The following is a 21,541-nucleotide window of genomic DNA, read 5'->3' as shown; positions in this document are numbered from 1 at the left end:
CGGATATGACCAGACCCTTATCAACATTTATCGGTCCTTACTAACCTTATCAGAATTGCTCCAACCATTAAAGTCGTTATCGCTCTTTAGCACTTCATCCATCGGTGTGGAACCATTGTCAACCGTGGTGAGACCCACATAAACCCTCACCACTCCTTGTCATCTTTATCGACTGATTGACTGCTTATGTGTCTGTGTTGTCCGATGCGAAGCGCATGCGTGCATTGGGGGCACGTTAACGATCCCCTGCTGGTCAAAATTAATCCGGAATCCACCCTCTTTTCCCTACGGCATGCCTCATAATCAAATTGTGGTTTTGGCACGTAAAACAACAAAATTCAATTCAAGTGCACGAGCCCTCAGAGATTGGTGGTATTTTACCGCATAGGCACAGAAAAAGAAATTCAAGAACAGGGGATACTCGGCGAAACCGAGCAACAGGAAATAGGTCGCGCTAGTATCATGTCGACCGTTTGCTGCAGCGAGCATCGAAAACAAATAGGAAAAATGTAAAATAAAGCTAACAGGCATTGCTTTATTTTTATTCTTTCCCGGAAAAACTAAAAATATCTGCGTATAAATTAGGGAATACTTCGCCACTTACTTTCGTTACCTAGCGACTAGCCAATGACGCGCTATATGCATGCGTCATGCGTCAGACACGCCGCCAAGCGAGCGTGGCCGGCTGCGCATCTGAGCGTTAGCCTGTTCGGCGACCCGTCTGCCTGTTTTCCCTTTTTTGGATTTAGCCTGATTTGTTCTGCTGCCGGCTTATTCATGCGTTCGTTCAGCGTTCCGACACGGTACCACTGCACTATTGGACTACGGCAAGGTGAGAAATTTTGTTTGACAGAGTGTGACGCATTGAAAAGCAATTAGGATTACGGCACAGAACCTGGAACTTGTGACGCAGTTGGAGGAAAAGAGCTCGGCCATCTTGGCGCAGTTAATTTGGGTTAATGACTCGTACTGGGAGATGTTTGAGACTGTTTGTGGGAGTCCCACATTATTGGTACTAATTTTGGTAGGACTGACCATATACGCACAACGCCGGGGGGTCAGGCCGCGGCGAGTATAAGCACAACACAATTGCGCCAGGTTAGGTTAGGTTAGGTTAGATGTCCAATACATGACCCTTAAGAGAGCGTATTCTGCACATACATTTGCACGTCTGCGTCATCTGCGCTGCCGTAGCTTTGTCTGCACTGAACGCGTGCTCTGGCGAGGAATACGTCTTGGGCCGACACTTGTTTTTTTTTTGTTTCAATCCTGTTGCGCGACGTTCCCTCCTAATGTTTTTTTTTTATTGGCAGTGAATGCCTTAAGTATTAGTGCGGTCACATTGGTTGTTTATCCGGATCAACTTTTTCGAGCGCATTCAAGTGACGAGCAGCCGCATTCACAGCTTACGACGCAGGTTGGTTAAAGCAACAGGAAACTAATAAAGAAGGAGCATCAGGTGGACTTCATACAGAACTAAACAGCTTCACCAAACAAAACAAGGTGCTTTCAGAGTTTTATGCAAATGCCGCGTGGCAGCGCAGTCGCGACGCGCATATACTCGTTTCCGCCACACCGCACGACGTCGTGCTATACGGTCGGTCTTTGGGTAGATTTTGGGCAAGCTCACCGCGCATGCTGTTGTGACGCAGTTAGCGAAAAGCAGTTCGGCCGTCTGACGCAGTTAGTATCGCGTGTACAGAATCTTACTGCGACAAGATAGTGACGCTTTCTCTGACCCCTAGCATTATTGGAATTAATTTCTTTACCTTTTGTTATACATTTGAGGCACGTTCGCTGCTCCTGTTGTTGTGACGCAGTTAGGAATAAGCAGTTCGACCGTGTGACGCGGTTAGTTTCGCGCGTAAGAAATTCTGCTGGGACAAGGTAGTGACGCTTTCTCTGACTCCCAGCATTCTTGTAATTTATTTCTTTAGTTCTTATAATGCATTTGAGCCACGTTTACGGCTCTTGTTGTTGTGAGGCAGTTGTGACACAAGAATTATTTTAATTAATTTCTTTACTTTTTGGGATACATTTGAGGCAGGCTTGCCGCTCCTTGTGTTGTGACGTAGTTAGGGAAAAGCAGTTCGACCGTGTGACGCAGATAGTGTGTGTGCACAGAATCATACTGGGACCAATTCGGGACGCTTTCTCTGACGCCGAGCATTTTTGCAATTGATTTCTTTACTTCTTGTGATACATTTGAGGCACGTTCACCGCTCCTGTTGTGACGCAGTTAGGAATACGCAGTTAGACCGTGTGGCGCAGTTAGTTTCGCGCGTAAAGAATTTTACATGGACAAGGTACTGAGACTTTCTCTGACCCCGAGCATTATTGTACACAATTTATTTACTTTTCGGGATACATTTGAGGCACGTTCGCTACTCCTGGTGTTGTGACGCATTTAGGGAAAAGTAGTTCGACCGTGGGACGCAGTTAGTTTCGCGTGTACAGAATCTTACCGGGACACGTTCGTGCCGCTTTCTCTGACGCCGAGCATTATTGTAAATAATTTCTTTACTTTTTGCGATACATTTGAGGCACACTTGCGGCGCCTGGCGTTGTGACGCAGTTAGGAAAAAGCTGTTCGGCCGTCTGACGCAGATAGTGTGCGTGCACAGAATCATACTGGGACAAATTCGGGACGCGTTCTCTGACGCCGAGCATTTTTGTAATTAATTTGTTTACTTATTGTCATACATTTGAGGCACGTTCACCGCTCCTGTTGTGACGCAGTTAGGAATAAGTAGTTCGACCGTGTGACGCCGTTAGTTTCGCCCGTAAAGAATGTTACTGGGACAAACTAGTGACGCTTTCTCTGACCCCGAGCATTATTGTAAACAATTTCTTTACTTTTTGGGTTACATTTGAGGCACGTTCGCTGCTCCTGGTGTTGTGACGCAGTTAGGGAAAAGCAGTTCAACCATGAGGCGCAGTTAATTTCTTCTGTACAGAATCTTACTGGGACAAGTATGTGACGCTTTGTGTGACCCCGAGCATTGTCGTAAATAATTTGTATTCTTCTTGCGATACATTTGAGGCACACTTGCCGCGCCTGGCGTTGTGACGCAGTTAGGGAAAAGCTGTTCAGGCGTCTGGCGCAGTTAGTATCGCGTGTACAGAATCTTACCGGGACAAGTTCGTGTCGCTTTTTCTGACCCCGAGCATTATTTTAATTTATTTATTTACTTTTCGGGATACATTTGAGGCACGTTCGCTGCTCCTGGTGTTGTGACGCAGTTAGGGAAAAGTAGTTCGGCTGTGTGACGCAGCTAGTTTCACGTGTAGAGAATCTTACCGGGACAAGTTCGTGTCGCTCTCTCTGACGCCGAGCATTTTTGTAATTAATTTCTTTGCTTTTTGGGATACACTTGAGCCACGTTCGCTGCTCCTGGTGTTGTGACGCAGTTAGGGAAAACCAGTTCGAACGTGAGACGCAGTTAGTTTCGCGTGTACAGAATCTTGCTGGGACAAGGTAGTGACGCTTTCTCTGACGCTTAGCATTATTGTAAACAATTTCTTTACTTTTTGGGATACATTTCAGGCACGTTCGCTGCTCCTGTTGTTGTGACCCAGTTAGGGAAAAGTAGTTTGGCCGTGTGACGCAGTTAGTCTTGCACGTACAGAACCTTACTGGGACAATTTAGTGACGCTTTCTCTGATCCCGAGCATTATTGTAAACAATTTCTTTACTTTTTGGGATAGATTTGACGCACGTTCGCTGATCCTGGTTATGTGACGCAGTTAGGCAAAAGTAGTTAAGCCGTGTGATGCAGTTAGTTTCGCGTGTACAATATCCTACTAGGGCAATTTAGTGACGCTTTGTTTGACCCCGAGCATTATTGTAAATAGTTTCTTTACTTTTTGGGATACATTTGAGGCACACATCTCACGCCTATCCTGACGCAGTGAAAAGAAGCTTGGCCGTGGTGATAAGCTTAGTTTGGCGTGTACCGATCTTAGTGGGACAAGTTTGTGATGCTTTTTGTGGCCCCGCAAGAACATTTACCTTCTTACGGTACTCACGCTTGTCGAAAACGCGACGAGCGATTGCCAAGAGCGTAACACGGCGTGTGTTGCTTGCGGAGGCAGAACACGCAAAAGATAACACTAAGGAGCTCAAACATCAGGAGCTTGTAACTAGAAAATTCTGCCTTTTGAAAGAGTGAAAACTGGCTTTGCACCGAAGCATTTGTCTTGAGTACAAGTGCAAGGAATTCAGTGAGCTTCTAGTGTGTTCGGGTTGAGAGCCTGTGTTCTGTCCACCTCTGTGCATACTTACCGCGTCGGTTGAAGCCAAGTTATTCTGGAAACGCGGAAGTTTCCCGTTTATTGTAGCTGTAACAGTGCAGGAAATAGGGCCCGGGAATGGGGGGAATGGTTGGAGATCGGATGTGTTCGTCATGTGTAAGGTATTGTTTGGAATGAGTAGGGTATTTTCTATGCCATTTATGTAAAAGCGAATTGCTTTTGTTTGTAATGCCCCCCATGAAACAGCATCACACGTTTCGATTCTATACGTATTATACCTGACAGCCGTTAATAGAAAAATGACACACGCATGTATGTACTTTTTTCGGCTGACGCGATCCGGTAGACGTTTGTACGAACTACCGCTGCTTACCTGGTGCCACAACGTTGGATGAATGTAAAAAAAAGCCCGAAACGAGCATTTATATAGAGTTAAACAAGCATTTCTTCATTACACAAGGCGACTTGCGTCTTCGCTATGAAATCGCACGTGGCACATATTCGATAGAGGCTTGTAAAAATCGTCCGCAATCATTGTTAATTCACCAGAAATGAATTCCGCAAGAAGAAAGCGCGCAGTTGAGCAGTAGAAAGCAATAAACAAATGGCGCGCCAATCAGCGCAGCCGACGTAACGCGTTCTCGTTAGCGTTCAAGACACGCGCGCCCCAAACCGGAACCGGAAGGGTGGTTAAGGTAATAATGCCGGTGGCTTGGCGCGCTGCAGTCAATTCGGCCGCTGGGCTTCACCGGAGTGCCCACATTTGTTGAGTCCTTCCGCTATGGCGATAGCGTTAAGGGTCCTGTGTGTGGGAAAATGCGGCGACCCGCGTCAGGCGTTCAGCTTCGGACATCGTTTCGATAAATAGAATTTCGAAGCACGCAGCCTTCCATGTGACGCAAGGAAGTTACTGAAGTAATTTCTCAAAGTAAAATATGCACCAAAATCGTAAAGTATGACTTGGGGACAACGTTCAGACATGATAGCTTCGGATTGTCATTTGTTCATGCCAGAAAACATAATTCTGCTACGCGAAAACGAAAAAACACAAACCTCTTTGCTGCGGTTCTACAATTCATAAAGACGTCATAGCCTCCCAGATTTGCTCGCTCAAATCTTACAGACCATTAAGAGGCGTGGCCGGTTACTTGCAACACCTCCAGATGGCGCTCGCCTACACGGGATGGCGGGCTACGCAAGAGGCCGCGTTTCTACCAGAAAGCTGGCCTTCGTGCATAGCGTTCGCCGCCAGCGTTTCCTGGTGAGCATTGTTTACATAAGCTGCAGGTGTCGGGAAGCACGAGAAGCAGTCAGGGATCTTCAAACATGGTCGTATTCCACTTCTAAAGGCGAAGCTGAAACGTTGTAGAAAGTTTAACGCGCTAGCGTTAAGGGGAAGCTTCAGCTCGGGTGCTCCTATCAAAATACATGTAAAAAGATAATTCGTTTTTCTCGATAACTACTGCACCAAATTTCACGAGGTTTGTTGCATTTAAATGAAGAAATTAAATCAGTAATAATAATAATAATAATAATAATATTTGGGGTTTTACGTGCCAAAACCACTTTCTGATTATGAGGCACGCCGTAGTGGAGGACTCCGGAAATTTTGACCACCTGGGGTTCTTTAACGTGCACCTAAATCTAAGCACACGGGTGTGTTCGCATTTCGCCGCCATCGAAATGCGGCCGCCGTGGTCGGGATTCGATCCCACGACCTCGTGCTCAGCAACTTAAATCAACTGACTGCTTGCCTCGAATTTTCGATTTCAATTGTCAATTTTTTATTAAAGATTTGCAGAATCAAAATTTTTCAGAAAACGAAACTACCATGTTTACAACTTTGTTTCTCAGCAAGAAAACATGCTATCACAGTTCTGTGAATTGCAACTGATAGTACATCTAAAGCGGACAAATTTTTTTACGTTACGGGTAAGTCTAAAGAAATCAGTCATGGAAATACAGCTTTTTGAGAGCCCATGCACACAAAGTAAAAAATTCACGTAAGCTATAAACTAATATATCAAATTTGTCCGCTTTAATGGATCTAATGGACGCCGTTTACAGAACCGCGATATCTGTTTTTGATGCAGAGCAATTAATTTATAAATTTTGCTCGTGTACATTTTTGGAGCTTCCGAATGTCTGAATATATTAAAAAAAGCAATTTATGCCCTAAATCGAAATTGTGCTTGCAACAGTCACTATAATTCACGTTTTTCTCCTAAATTCAACAAATATTATTAATATCAGTCCAGGGGTTATCTCAGAAAAGCATTTTTATGTTTTACATGTATTTGAATAGGCCGCATTTGGGTTGGGCCCAAGTTAAAGCTTCCTCTTAAGGGTCTCGTGTCGCAGATAATTCGGCGTCGGCGTTCCGCGTCGAGCGTTGGACGTCGCTTCGGCAAAAAAATTCGTACAATGCATACCCAACCACGCAGGCGCTCCACGTGGTGCAAGTAAATTACTGAAATAATTTCTCAAGGTAGCATACGTAGAAAAGTCGTAAAGCATGACTTACACACCACCCACAGGCATGGTAGTGTCGTACGGTAATATGATTATGCGAGAAAACATAATTCTGTTACGCAAAAAAACCCCACAAACCCCCTTGCCTGCTGTCTACCAAAACATAGAGCGGCCATGGCATCCTAGATGAGCGCGCGCAAATCTCAAAGAGAAGAAAGCTTCGCGCCCGGTTCCTCGCATCATCCACAGATGGCGCTCGCCTCCGCCGCAGCGCTGCCCACGCAAGAGCCCGCGTTTCTACCTGAAAGCTCGCCTTTGTGCGTAGCGCTTGTCGCCAGCGTTTCCCGGTAAACTTTATGCTTACATAAGCTGCAGTGAACCGTGAGAAGCACTCAGGCTTCTTTCAAAGCTATCGTGTGCCACTCTTAAAAGGCGAAGCTTAAGCTTCCTCCAAGTTTTCGACCTGTGAAGGATCACCAAGGGAAACATACCTGGTTGCGAAGCTTCCATAGAAGCCCACACGTTCAAAACATGGTGGTTCATCGGCGGTTCATGAGGTTTGCCGCCCTCTCTGTGACGAGAAAATACTCCCGCTGAAAGAAAAAATTACGGACGATTACGTTACTTCCTAATGCGAAATTTGAGCGCAGCAAATGAGCTGTTTCACCTTTTCGATAGATTGAGGCAAAGAAATCGAGCAACACATATATGCGCTACCACAGAATTTTTTTTTTATTTTTCACACGTATTCCTTTAACAAAGACTCCACTAACAGTTCTTGACAGTCATGAAGGAAGCTTTGTGGTCGGAGAAATAGACTGATATATGTTCGACTTTGTACACCAATGCTTGATTCTCAAAGACGAGATCTATACAAGTGCCTCGCGAGGTTGTCACAGCCGTGGGACGCGTTACGAGCGAGAGGAACGGGATGTTCTCCCGCATAAGTGTTAGGAAATTGCTGTTTGTCTTTATGTCAAGCCGCCACCGATCTGGCTCTCTGATTGCCACCGCACAGGGCGAACGGCAGCGGCAATTTCGGCTCGGGCGGTGCACATATACAGATCCGCCGCCACCGATCTGGCTCTCTGATTGCCACCGCACAGGGGTTGCATTGGAGGAGGAGCGAAGAAAGGAATTAAGTTCGAGCCGGCGCTTTGACAACCGGAGACTCGCAGGAAGAGGGGGGAGGGGGGCGGCGTGTACACCCAGCGGCAAACGATGGGGGCAGAAGCGCGCGCAGCAAGCGGACAACACGATAAAGGGAGGAGGGAAGAGATAGCAGCGACTGACTGATGCCGCTGACGCCGATAGTGAGTCAACCCCAGCTGCGGAGTTGGTTTCAGGGACAACGCCGCCGATGCCGACACAAACAATATGATACCCTCGCTTCCGCAGCGCTAAGAACCAGGTCTAGCCGTGGGAAGGTGGTCACGTATTCGTCGACGTGCCGGGGCCTACGTGAAATAACCGGCGCGTCGGCAACTGAAGCCGACGCGCCGGTTATTTCACGTAGGAAAGGGTTATTTCACGCCGGAAAGGGTCCCCCCCCCCTATCCGCCACACAAGAACAGGGGGGGGACCCTTTCCTCCTCTTTCTGCATGGCGGCGACGGTGTTCTATGCAGTCACGTTATCTTGACTCTCTAGCGGCGTCAGCGGCATCCAGCGGTATCAGTCGGTCGCTGCTAGCGCTGGGGGGATGAAAGGGGGGCGGAGCTGGTTACGAGGCCGACGACAACGCCGACGACGACGCGAAACCCAGGAACGGACGCCAAAGAGCTGCGCTCTAAAATAACATCACGTCGTAACCGTTAAGAAAAGCAGTGTCGTCTTGTTCTTGAAGGCGCGAAATTTGTTTTCGTGGTCTTTTCGAGCTTTCAGGGCGGAAAGCGATGCAGGAATAGGCCAGCCGCACTGATGTCAAAATCGCATCCCTGCGCGGAATATACTTTATTCGGAGGCCGACGAAAGCTTAAGGTGCAGAGTGGTTGTCCCATCGTCGGACCCCGAGCCCATCGGCCAGCGTAGTCGCACAAAAACGACTTAGGTAAATAATTATCTGGTGGTTGTAACTCAGCACTTTTGAATGACCAGTTTAAGAAACTATGAAGCTACCCGCGTCCTCAAATTCAGACAAACGTCGACAAGCAAAACAACGCCACTTGTGAAGAAGAAAAAACTTTAGTAAAGAATAGTCCGGCAGTTCGTGATGTGGTGGCCTCAGGTGACGGCTCGAAGTTCTTGGACTCGAGCGGCATCTTCGGCTTGCCGGACGGCCCAGAGCTGGTCTGCCAGCTCTGAACTTCTGATAGCCGCCTCCCAGCGGCGGCGACGCCTACGGAGAAGGTCCCCGGCGGCTCCCGCATCCGAGGCGGCATCGAGAAGAACGGAGCTCGAGCCTTCTCCTACTCTGGCAACAGCCGCGATTATGGACGCGTCGCCAACGGAGCTGCTTTGATTACCGTTGTTGCCGGCACACTCCCAGAGCATGTGTCGCAGCGTTTCTCTGTGTCCGCATGTTTTAGACGCGTCTGTTGGATACAAACGCGGATAGCAGTGGTGTAAGATAGCGGGGCTAGGGTAGGTGCGTGTCTGGAGCAAGCGTAAAGTTACGGCCTCGTTCCTGTTCAATTTATCGTGCGGTGGCGGGAATGTGAGTCTTTCGAGTCTGTAGTGTTGGGTGAGGTCTCTGAACGTGGTTTGGCGATTGCCCCACGCCCAGTGTGTTTCTTGTTGCCGTGTTTCTGTTGTAGTGTGGCGATCCGGCAGATCCGATCCCCCGCTCTCGGTGGCGGAGGCGGCCACATAATCAGCGGCGGCTCGGCGTGTGAGACCTCGAGCCGTGGCGTGGGCCGCCTCGTTTCCCGCGGGCGGAACATCGGTGTGTGCCGGGGTCCAGAGGAGGAAGACCGTAGAATTTTGGGGTTGCGAGGCGATAACGAGTCGCCGTCGTCAGAAATTTGGAGTATGCGGGCCGCTTCCCGCGAGACACGACCGCGCGCGAAGCCGCGGATTGCCGCCTGCGAGTCGCTGATCCCGATCGCAGCGTTCGGCACCGCGACGAGTGTTAGGGCTATCGCGGATTCTTCGGCCGCCTCCGTGTGTCCCGTGGTCACCGTGGCGCTCGCGAGGCACCTACCCGAGCGGTCTACAACCGCTATCGCGTGCGCGCTTCTCCCTCCTCCATATCGCGCCGCGTCTACGTACACCGCCTCGTTGCTGTTACCAAACTTCTTTTGAAGGTCGCTTGCTCGTTTGTTGCGTCTCCCGGCGTGGTGCGTCGGGTGCATGTTCTTGGGAAGCGCCGGGATGATCAAGCGGTCGTGGACCGAAACCTGAACCGCCGGCTTTTCTCCATGCTGAGTGTGGTACGCGATGCTGAGCGACTCGAGGATGCATCGACCTGCCTTTGACCTCGATAATCGTTCGTATTGCGCAATGTTGTGCGCCTCGATTAACTCGTTGAGGCAGTTGTGCACTCCTAGCTCTAGAAACTTGTCGGTGCTCACGTTGAATGGAACGCCGACCGCCCTCTTGAAAGCCTTTCGGATCATGCATTCGACTTTGTTTTTTTCGGACCCGATCCACCTCAGGTAGGGGGCAACATACGTTATGCGGCTTATCGCGTACGCCTGCACGAGACGGATCGCGCAGTCTTCACGCATACCATTGCGTCTATTCGTGATGCGACGCAAGAGTCGGATCCTGTCATCTACCGAACGACGAAGTATTCGCACCGTCTCTCCGTTATGGCCGTTTGCCTGCAGGTGTAACCCTAGGATTCTAATTTTCTCTACGTGCGGTACGGGAGTACCATCTGCCAATGTAATGCGTATTTTGGAATATTCCTGTTCCTCTTCGCACAGGGTTTTACGACCTCTCCTTGTGGGTTTGTAGAGTAAGAGTTCGGACTTGGTAGCTGAGCATTCGAGGCCCGTTCCACGCAAGTAATTCTGAACCGCATCTACTCCTGCCTGTAGCGTTCGCTCGACGTGACCGTCACATCCTCCTCCGGGAACCCAGAGGGTGATGTCATCCGCGTAGAGAGTGTGATGTAATCCTTCCATTTCTGTTAATTTCTCGGGTAGACCAAGTAGAACTATATTAAAGAGTAATGGTGATATGACGGATCCTTGCGGCGTACCGCACGGACCCGTCTCAAATTCCGTTGATTCCTCGTCGCCGACGACGACGCATTCGCGCCTGCCCGTGAGGAAATCTCTAACGTAATTATACATTCTTTGGCCTAGTCCTAATGTTCTAATTATTTTTAAGATCGCTTCGTGCTTAACATTGTCAAAGGCCTTTTTAATATCTAAGCCTAGAATTGCCTTAGTGGAGCTAGTAGTATCGTCTACGATCTGGTGTTTGAGCTGAAGCAATACGTCCTGTGCGGAAAGGTTGTGGCGGAATTCTATCATGGTGTGCGGGAACGCGCCATGATCTTCGAGAAAGTCGGTCACGCGGGTGAGAACTGCGTGTTCCATGACTTTGCCGACGCAAGATGTAAGCAAAATCGGTCTTAGAAGACCGAGCGTAACTTGCTTGCCAGGTTTCGGAATCATGATAACGCGGGCCCGTTTCCACGCTTCGGAAAGGGAACCCTCTCGCCAGCACTCATTGGCGTAGGCTGCGAGTCGGGAGATTGACTCGTCGTCTAGGTTTCGGAGAGTCTTGTTGGTAACACGGTCCGGGCCGGGAGCCGATCGAGTGTTGAGTTCGAACAAGACTAACCGAATTTCCGATTCGCTAAATTCCGCGTCCAGTTTCTCGTTTGTGACGCCGTCGTACTCGGCGTGCTGGATGCTTTCGGCTTTCTTAAAGTAACGGTCACGTATTGCGTCGAGGAAATTATCGCCTTTATAATCTCTTACGAGTCTACGAGTCTTGTGGCCTTGAGCGGCCAGAGTCTCCTCCGGATCTAATAGGTGGCTAAAAAGGCGCCAAGCGCTTGCCCCGGTCATCTGCCTCTCGAGGCCGTTGCACGTGTCTTCCCATTGTGCCCTGCATACCTGAAGTGCGTGTTCTTTGATGCCTCTGTCTAACTGTGCTATGCGTTTGCGCAACGCCTTATTATGTCTTTGGCATTTCCATCTCTTTAGGAGGGCTCGCTTTGCTTCCCACATGTGTAGGAGCCTGCTGTCAATTATTTCGAGGTTCGCCTCGGGCGGAACGTCGCTCGTTGCTGCGCCTACGTCCCTTCTGAGCGTCTCGGTCCACTCGTCTATGTCCGTAATCGGCTTATCGCCTGGCCCCGCTTTACGCGCGCGCATTTCTCCACGCTTGAACAGGTATTGCATTGCATGGCAAGTGACAGCGGCGTCAACGCCCCTTCTTACAATGGGGCCTAAAAATAAAGGCATTTATTGATAATAATACAATAAATTAGCCTTGTCTTTACTCAACACGTGTGTATATATATATATATATATATATATATATATATATATATATATATATATATATATATATATATATATATATATATATATATATATATATATATATATAGTAGCCCTTAACAGCTTCGCTGTAAAAAACGCTTTTTTTTCTCAATGTTTGTTGCCTCCAAAGATAGTCGTGCTTCAATCGCTGCTCCCATAACCACCCTTGCTGATGTCAGTGACAATTTGTTCTCAACCGCTTTTCGCCCGAAGCTTCGCGGCCTATTAGACGGAAGGCGCATCCCGCGACCATCGAAACGCATCGGGGATGTAGTGTGCTTGCTATTAAATTTTCGCGGAGTTGATACCTTCCTAGCATCTACAATGCCCCATGTCTGCTCTTCCTGTGGTTCCTAAAATGGCTTTTATTCCACCATCGCCAAACATCTCAACAAAACCTTGACAGAAACTGTCTCCTTGGACATATGTGTACTGTGTATACCGCCGGTAGAACACATTCATGTGCTTCAGACTTATTCACCTTCTGCAAGTGTGGCTGTTTGGCCTTTTATTTTTGTCCTTGACACATGAAAGCTGTTTAGTCTTCTGAGAATTGAGGGCATATTTTGTTTGTCAAAGGTGCTTGATTGAGATCAGCTGCAACAATGGTGTCCTTAATGAAGAAGAGAGTTCAACCACTGCGAGAATAATTGATGAAAAGTGCTGCGTTTCCTTGAAAAATGCTGTGAACAACTTTTCTTGAAGTAATGTGGCAGAGTCTGCAAGGGGCGGAGGTCGCCTACGCTTCACACACCTTCAAGGCACCAGTCGTGCGTCACTAGATTGAGTGTGGTATATTCAGAGATTGCGCCTCTGTGTTGGAACTACGATTTCGATACTGTTTCTTTTATTAATAACTGTTTAGTGACGGTTGGTGTCACCCACAAATAAGAAGGAGAACATTGAATGGAAAGTTGTAAATTGAATACTAAGCTGGTTAGAGAACAAATGTTCATAGATAAAACAAAGAATGAGATCGAGCAGTTCTTATAGTCACACAGTACGCAGTGCCGTAGAAAAATGGGAATTCTTTAAACAAAGGGTTCAAATTAAACATTATAGAAAGAGGTAGACAGATGAAGTATCAAGCTGAACAACAGGGACAAGGTCTGCGGCTGGTATAGTGGAAGTCTTGGTGCGAACCGAAACAGGAAGTCTGGGTTTCGCGGCGCAGGAACTGCAGTACGTTAAAGGACAGCTACAAAGCACAGAGGAAGAGAAGCCCGAGGTGTGTTTCAGAACTTGAGTTTGGCCAAGTTGGTTTTTACTGCATATCGTATTGCCACGTTGTAGTGACGGTGAATAATACAGCGGCAAGTCTGTGAATGACGAAGCTAACTTTTATTGGACGAACTTGTGCCCGCAAAAGCAAGTTACACTAAAAGCACAGTGACAGCAGCGAACAATGTCGGCGATTGTCGAACTCTGATTTGCCGGTCAAGTGCGTCGGCTTTTATACACGAGCCATCGAACATTCCAGAGTAATCGCTGGCGACTGTCCAGAAAGTTCTACACCATAGGCGTCGCGCATACATGCAATCAGATTACACAAGGTTCGGTGACAACAGACAGTGAAGAGAACAATCGATAACATTCCAGAAACTTCTGATTCAAGCTGGCGCGTCTCGCGCTGAGCGATAACATTTGTTAGACGGTGAAAAGTGCTCCCGGGAAAAAGATAAAGAAGTCCACGTGTCAGTATGGACGGCTAATAAAGACGAGCACAGGGTAAGAGAACTCAAAACAGCAACACGGGCGACGACCGCCCGTGTCGCCGTCTTGTGTTCTCTTCCCCCGTCCTCTTATTTATTAGTTCTCCATATTAAAATGCAGCGGTGCGATTATATGTGCACAAGCTGAAAAATACGTCGCAGTGGAAGCAGCAAGAAAATGAGCTTTGTCAGATGAAAATGCTCGAGGAGCACAATATAGGCGGTGTGATAACGGGAAAAAAGAAAGCTATGGGAGACAGCATTTAAAAGTGACTATCGAGAGTTGTTTCTTGTCGTGGATCAAAGGTGTTAGGCTACCTGGATGAGTTCTTGGCAGAGGTGCCTAGAGCTGCGCGAAGTGAAAAGAAATTTAATGGCAAAGGATATGAGTATGGGAGAAATTGAGCGTACTGTAGAACTGAGCGCGGACAAATCTGCTGGCCAGGATTGGATTGCCGCGTAATTTTAGAAGGTCTTCAAAACGAATATGGCAGCAGCGTTGCGCGAGGTACTTTCAGAAGTATTCGGGCGGGGGACTTTTCCTTGTATCGACCGTACGTTGCTTCGTTGTCCCCGCTCCTCACAAATGCAGTTTGCCTCGCCGTGCGAGTCATTGCCCCTTGTTCCCCTCACCGTGCCTCGAGGTGAAGTTCATGGCCTGCGGCCTAATGCATTAACCCTGCTCGCCGGACGGTGGCGCTACCACAGACATTCGGCAAACCATGGTTTTACTTTTCACCTAAACCAGTCAAATTTCTCTTCGCAACATGAAAAACCGTGTACTCCTTGCCTCGGCTAAATCGCGCTACCAACAAATGGTGACCCAGGACAGTTACGTGTTTTTTAACACTGGCCATGGACGATGCTGCTCCTACCCCTGCTCACAGAGACGACGCCACGATTACGTCTTCCGTCATCGCCGCAGAAAGTCAGCTTTCCAGCTTCAACAAGACCTGCTGGAGAGTAGGCTCCAACAGGACCTCTCCGAGGAACGCGGCGACCGACGACCGTCACAACTACTGCCGGCCGCGTCAGTTACTGGATGAGCACTTCACAAACGAGAGGTAGCTTGCAATTTTGCGTGAGGTGTTCTTGCAATTTCTCTCACAGTTCGCAAGCATGGTACCGGCGGTTTTCGAAGAGATGATACTCGATCGGGTAACTGCATTCGCTGACCGCATATGCGACTGCTTGTCTTCGATACAGCTGCCTATCACCGCTCTGAGAGTCTCAGATCCAGGATATCGACTCTCGTGTCTGGAGGAAATGGTCGACCGGGTTACCAGTGCACTGGAGAAGCTGACGACTAGCGGCAACAGATGGACAACTTCGGCGCAACCATTCCGATTCACAGTCTTGCATTGCTTCTAGAGACTCGCTGCGGAGCTTGTGCTGGTACCACGGTGGCTTTCGTGAACAAGCAAGCCGCTGCAATCAGCCTAGTTCATAGACGGGAAACGCACTGGTCACTCGCTAACAGCTACATGCGACAGTGGCCCTCGAGTAAGCTACCTATCCTTCGTAGTCAACCGCATAACCGGTACCCGTTTCCTCGTCGACGCCGGAGCCGATCTATCTATCATTCCCTGCATGGCCGCAGATTGCCAACAGAGCAAGTCCACACCCACGCTCCAGGAAGCGAACAACACTGCCATCGCGTCGTATGGGCTCCGGTCGGTAACGCTGGACATGCGCTTGCACAGGTGGGTGTTTCTCATCGCCGACGTCAACTTTGCCTTACTGCGAGCGGAATTGCTGAGCCATTTAAACTTAATGTGAGTGTTCGTGACCGGCGCCTAAAGCATAACGTCACATTCCTCGATGTACTTGGCCTGCAGTGCAACCTCACCTCATCTGGCATCCGTACGTTTCGGCCGGTCTAAACGTACGCAAGATACCTGCTGAGTACTCGAAACTCAGGAAGGCTAAAAACGATGCGCTGCCCGCGGAACACAAGGTGACGCATCATATTACCACCACCGTCCCACCTGTCGCCGCCCGGCCAAGGAGGCTTATTGGACGGAGGTTGAAATTCGCCTGCCGTGAGTTCGCCTGCCGAGCTTCGCATTAGTCGTCCTACCTCCAGCAATTGGTGTTCACCTCTCCATCTGGTTCCAACGCAGGGCAGTGGAGACTGGTGGCCTTGTGGTGATTATTGAGGTTTGAATTACGTCATTACTTCTGATCAATATCCGCTTCCCCTGATACATGACTACCACGCTGGTCTCGCAAGAGCCAAAATATACTGCAAGCTCGATTTCATGAGCGCCTACCACTAAATTCCTGTCGCAAACAGTGAGATTTCGAAAACAGCAATCAATACTCCATTCGTCCTGTTTGGGTTTTGTCCGCATGCCTTACGATTTGAAGAATGCGGCGCAAGCTTTTCGAAGGTTCATGGTCGATTTTACGCACTGATTCTGTTAATTTTTGTCTACGTAGAGGACACTCTCGTCGCAAGTGGGACAAACGAAGGGCACAAAGAGCACCTTCGGCTTTTATTTAAGTGACTGGATGAGCGCAGCGTGGTCCTAAAAGCCCCAGAAATGCATTTTCAGAGTCTAAATCCTGGATTTTCTCGGTCATCGCATTCCACCCCAAGGTATCGATCCACTGCAATCATGGGTACGAGTAATTGAGAACTTCCCTCTCCAACGTCCTTCCGGACACAAAGATCAACGCAGTTGCGGTGCAAACGTTTCTTGTCTTCGTTCAATGTGCGCAAAACTTTCCACAATGAAGTCATGCCAACTAGCCCGCCTTTCAGTTTTACCCTTCCGGAATTTGTGCGAGTTTGTGGGGCTCATATATTTCCCAGGCACTTCATATCATCCTGTGCGAAACTATTGAGCCGCTATCCAACCTGCTGCGTCGCGACTCCAAAATCACGCCTACCTTCCACTGGTTCTCGGAGCACCAACACTCCTTCAAGGAAGCGAAAGCGTGGTTGTCGACTGCTAAGCTGCTGATTCTTCCGTTGACAGACGCGCCAACTTCTCTTATGGCACGCGTGTCGACCATGGAAGGGGGCGCAATACTGCTGCAGCAGCACGATTGCAAAGACTGGAAGCCGCTGGGCTTGTTCTCAAAGCACCTCAAACCTATAGAATCTTGCTACAGCACCTTCGCGAGGGAGATGTTGGCCAGCCATTGCGCTGTCAAGCATTTCCGGTTTTTTTTCTTGAAGACTGTAGCTTTTACATTCTGTCTGATCACTAGCTGTTAATCTTCGTTATCTAGAGCAAGAGTTCCTCGTACGCATTACATGAGCTTCGGTAACTTCCCTTTATCACCGAATTTTCTACGGACTTCCGCCATACCGGTGGGACCGAAAATGAAGGAGTTGACGCACTGTCGCGGATTGGCGCCGTGCCTGCTGGCCATAGGGATTTCCAAGCTCTAACTTTCGCCCAGCAAAACGACCGCGACCTACGCCAATTACGGGGAAAATTTCGTCGCTCCAGCTTGCAGAAGGACGGCTTTCCTACCGAACAACATTGATCACGTGCGACACATCGCAGGCAGGTCCTCGCCCGTTTGTGTCCCATGAGTTTCGGCAGCCAACATTCGATTCGCTGTACGATCTAGGCAATCCTGGCATCAGAGCGACACAGAGGCTTATCGCAGTGAGTTTCGTCTGGCCGGGGATCAACAAAGCTGTTCGAAGCTGGACAAGACGCTGCGAAGCCTGTCAAATCGTGAAAGTGAGCCGGGGTACACGATCAGCGGTACAGTCGTTTCGGCCATGGGAGAGCTGTTCCGATAACGTGTATTAAGGCTCGGTGGCGCTCTTCCGCCCTGCCCATGTTTCAAGTACCTGTGATGATGTGGATAGTGGCGTGTGGATGTGACAATACCAGCTTGGAGTGATGAATGTGTTGTGGCAACAACAAGAAGAGAATTGGTGATGGTGATTGCGGAAGAATACCACGTGTCACCAACAAGGAAGCGGCGTGCAGAGCGCGTAGAACATGAGAGCGAGCGAAAGTCTCGAACGGCAGCTAGCTGAAGGGCGTTTCAAGGCTCGATGGCCGGTGACCGGGTGTACTGCTACCGTGCGGACCTGGTCGGAGATCCCGCTCGTGGCTGAGCTTTCCTGTGCACCAGCGGCCTGCTCTTACAGCGGTGTGTTGCAATGCTTCCTGCGGGCACCTGAACCGAAGCTACATGTCTGCCGACCGAGCCCGACGTTCTAGCGGCAGAGGCGTTACAGGCCAGGCGTTACGGGCCAGCTACAGCAGTGGCATGGTGTTCTGCCGGCCTGCTGTTCTGCTGCTACCACGTCGCGACAAGGGGCTGCGTGATGATGATGGCGTAAGACATGGTCGTCGCAAGCGATACACCAGCTGTCTTCAAGTGTGAAACGGCGCAGCGACGCACAACGCAACGACAACCGTCATGGTCACCGCAACGACGACGCAAACCGACGAGTCGTGATGCATGAGTGGCAGATGCTTATATAGAAGGACAACCGACTTCCGAATTCTAGTACGCGTGTATCTAAATGTATTGTGTTAGCGTGTCTGTATAAAGTCTGTGTTGCATGTAAAAAGCTTCCGTCTGGCTTGTCGTTGTTAAGAGGATCCTGGGCCCAACGGGAAGAGCAAGTCTGTTTCCATCACAGTGCCCCTCAGGTCTCTCGAATGGTGCTCAGGGTGGCATGAGGTGGCGCCTCTACAAGACAACACGGCCGAAACACTGGCGGAATAATTTTTTGTTACGTGAGTTTCGTGGTACAGTTGCCCTTTGCGAATAACTACTGGCGGAGGCCGACAATTCCAAAGCTTGCTTTTTTCTGCCCCGGCTAGACTGCTTGGCACACGCCTTCATAAGACCAAGGCTTACCACACACAGAATAACGGCATGGTCGAGCGCCTCTACCGACAAAGGCGTTGGTGACCGCCACGCTCGATAGATCGCACTTGGTGGAAAGTCTGGGACTACTGGGGCTGTGAACAGTAATTAAGAATGACCTTGTAGTTACTCCAGACGAAATGCTTTATGGATCAGCAATCCGCGTTCCTGGCCTGTTTTTTGGAATCGAGCAAGGCACACCGCAAGCGGCCGCACAGCACTTACGCTACATTTCTCCCTCGACCAGCTTCGACCTACACCCCACGTATCGCCCCTGGGCAGCCTGTGTTAATTTGGCGACAACGGACACAACGACGCCCGTCTTTCTGCGGCGTGGATCTATTCAATCATCATTGCATCCATTCTATGAAGGCATTTTCGTATGGTTTCGCGTTCAGAGAAAGCCTTGAAGATTGACGTTTGCGGAAAAGAAGAGACAGTGTCGGTGCCGCCACGTGAAATGTTGAACATTAACTCTTCATTCCTTCCACTATTCAGACCTAAGCCTCCGGCATTCTAAGGAGCCCTTGCTGGGACCGTCCACGACTTCGTTGTCCGCGCTTCTCACAAATCCGGTTTGCGTATCCGTGGGGGTCATTGCTCCTTGCTGGCCCGACGGGGGCGCCACCACCGCCATTCGGCAAGCCTGCTTTTAGTTTTGAATAAAGCCCGCCGGCTCTTCGTTTTCAACCTGTCAAAAGTGCCTATTCCTAGCCTCCGTTAAACCGAGTTCACAACAACCTCCATCGTTCAATCGTGCGTACACAGTACTAATTTCATAAGGCGAAGATAGGAATATATTACGCAGAGTAACGGGATACAGACCAGTTATGTTGGCAAACGTTATTTGCACTGTTTTAGCGAAAGTTCTTGCAGCAAGGCTGCCGGGAATTACACGGGAATTAGTTAGGCCGCATGGACATCCGGCACTACAGGTAGGAGAATATTCCGAAATGTTCATGTAGCTAGAAGCATTTAAGTGCGTATTGCGAGAACGCTCTTCTCAAAGAAGTTGTGCTGCAAATAGATATAGCTAAGGCTTTTGACGCGGTACCATAGAGTGTCCTCTTTTTGTTAATTAATTACGTAGGACTGTAAAATGTGTAAAAACATCAAAAGGGCATATGAACGCTCATATTACAATTTAATTGTTAATAGTCGACTCAAAGCCTACAAGTGCTTTCGTCCATTGGATAGAGTTGTACATAATGTCCTCTACTTATTGCTTTATTCTGCCAGCCGCTCCACACAATAATAGTTAGTAGTACGGAAGTTACAGGTTTACGATACAATCATGTGAAGCGCATGCTCTAGCGGATGCCGATGACGTTGCCCTATTTGCGGCAGACGGGTATGTTAGCTCATTATTAAGAATAACTTAAAGGCGAAATATCAAAATAGTGTTGGTCACTGGCGTGGTATTTGAAATTCCACGTTCGTTGTGTTTCAGGATATGCACTGACTAACAAGACCTAGCACTTACGTGGGGGTATTTTTGATTGGAATTGTGAGAATGGGTCACTCTGGCTCGATAAATGTGATGAAATGTCGATGATGGTCGCAGCATGGAGTGTACGTGGATTGTCGATTTCTGCGCGTTCCACTGTTTGTAGCGTTTTTCTCGCAGCGAAAATGATGTATCTTCTGCGGGCACTGTATTGCACACGTAAGCACATTAAAAAATTTCACCGCATGGTTGCCATGTTCATCTGGTGCCCTACCTGGGAGCGAATATAGAGGACAATTCTTTTTTCGTCGAGTAAAGAAAGGTGGTCTGTCGTTGCGTCGCTGTTTCTTCAGCAAGTTGTTCAAGATTCACATTGAGAAGAGACGAAAGAGTGTCGTTTCTGTGTAGTTTTTTGAAACCATGCTAACTGTTGCCATGCCTGGTTTTTTTCAGCCATTGGCCCTCCTACACAATGTCACGGTTCTTCCACATAGTTGTGACATCTAATCAGTTTCTCAGAACAACATTTTCACTTCAGTACCGTTCCCATGCAGAAAGAAAGCATCTTACGAGGGATCTTGCTGAGCGTGTTACCTCTGCCATTGTAAGGCTCAATGTTTCAAGAGGGGCGTGTTCAAGATGCACTCAAAAGGTTTCAACATATGTGGATACCACCGAACTTTAAAAATTCTTCTTGAACTTCATGCGAGAACCTTGCCTGTTAAAATGTGGTCAGAAGAAAGATGGATTTATGTGCAATAGTGAAGCAGCTGCTTTCTATGCAATTGCCCTGAAACGATTGAAGATCTTTTTATTGATTGTAATCATGCCTTATTCTTTTCAGATATATTACATGAAACTTAAAGGCGTATCCCTTAATGCACGTGGTTTTCGTTTTTACCCCCCCCCCCCCAAATTATTTTATAAAGACGGAAGTTATCTGATTACTCTGGCTGCATGCAGTCTTACGTAGTCTTTTGGCATACAGACACTGTGATGTTAATGGCAGACCTGCGCATGAATACATTATGGAAGTTGTTATGAACGTACGTGTTGTGTATAAGGCGATTGAATGCGATGAAGATGTGATGTCAATGTTCGATTCAACACATATAAAGCGAATCTAGTCTGTGATCACAATCACCTATTTCGGCTTAGATAGCCCCCCCAAGCTGGAAAAAAAAAATAAAAAAGCGGGTGTTAAACCTAGTGGACAAAAAACTCGGCGTCTGAATTTGGGGTCGTAGGGTCTAAACTAACCTCCGAAAAAGTTTCTTCTTTCGAATTTATTCTGCTGTTCATTTATTTTCAGCGGTTTGTCTTACGTGACAGAGACCAACGGGCTTCCTCGATGGC

At 48.5% G+C, this 21,541-nt stretch overlaps 1 protein-coding gene across 1 annotated transcript in view; it reads left to right on the top strand.

Moving 5' to 3' along the window:
- Positions 1–21,541, top strand: part of LOC142576373 (techylectin-5A-like) — a 69,769-nt gene that overhangs the window by 23,403 nt on the left and 24,825 nt on the right. The window lies entirely within an intron of this gene.

The sequence above is a fragment of the Dermacentor variabilis genome, chromosome 3, assembly GCF_050947875.1.
Source record: "Dermacentor variabilis isolate Ectoservices chromosome 3, ASM5094787v1, whole genome shotgun sequence".
NCBI classification, from domain to species: Eukaryota; Metazoa; Arthropoda; class Arachnida; order Ixodida; family Ixodidae; genus Dermacentor; species Dermacentor variabilis.
The sequence above is the reverse complement of the archived record's forward strand: the minus strand, read 5'-3'. Positions and strand labels throughout refer to the sequence as shown.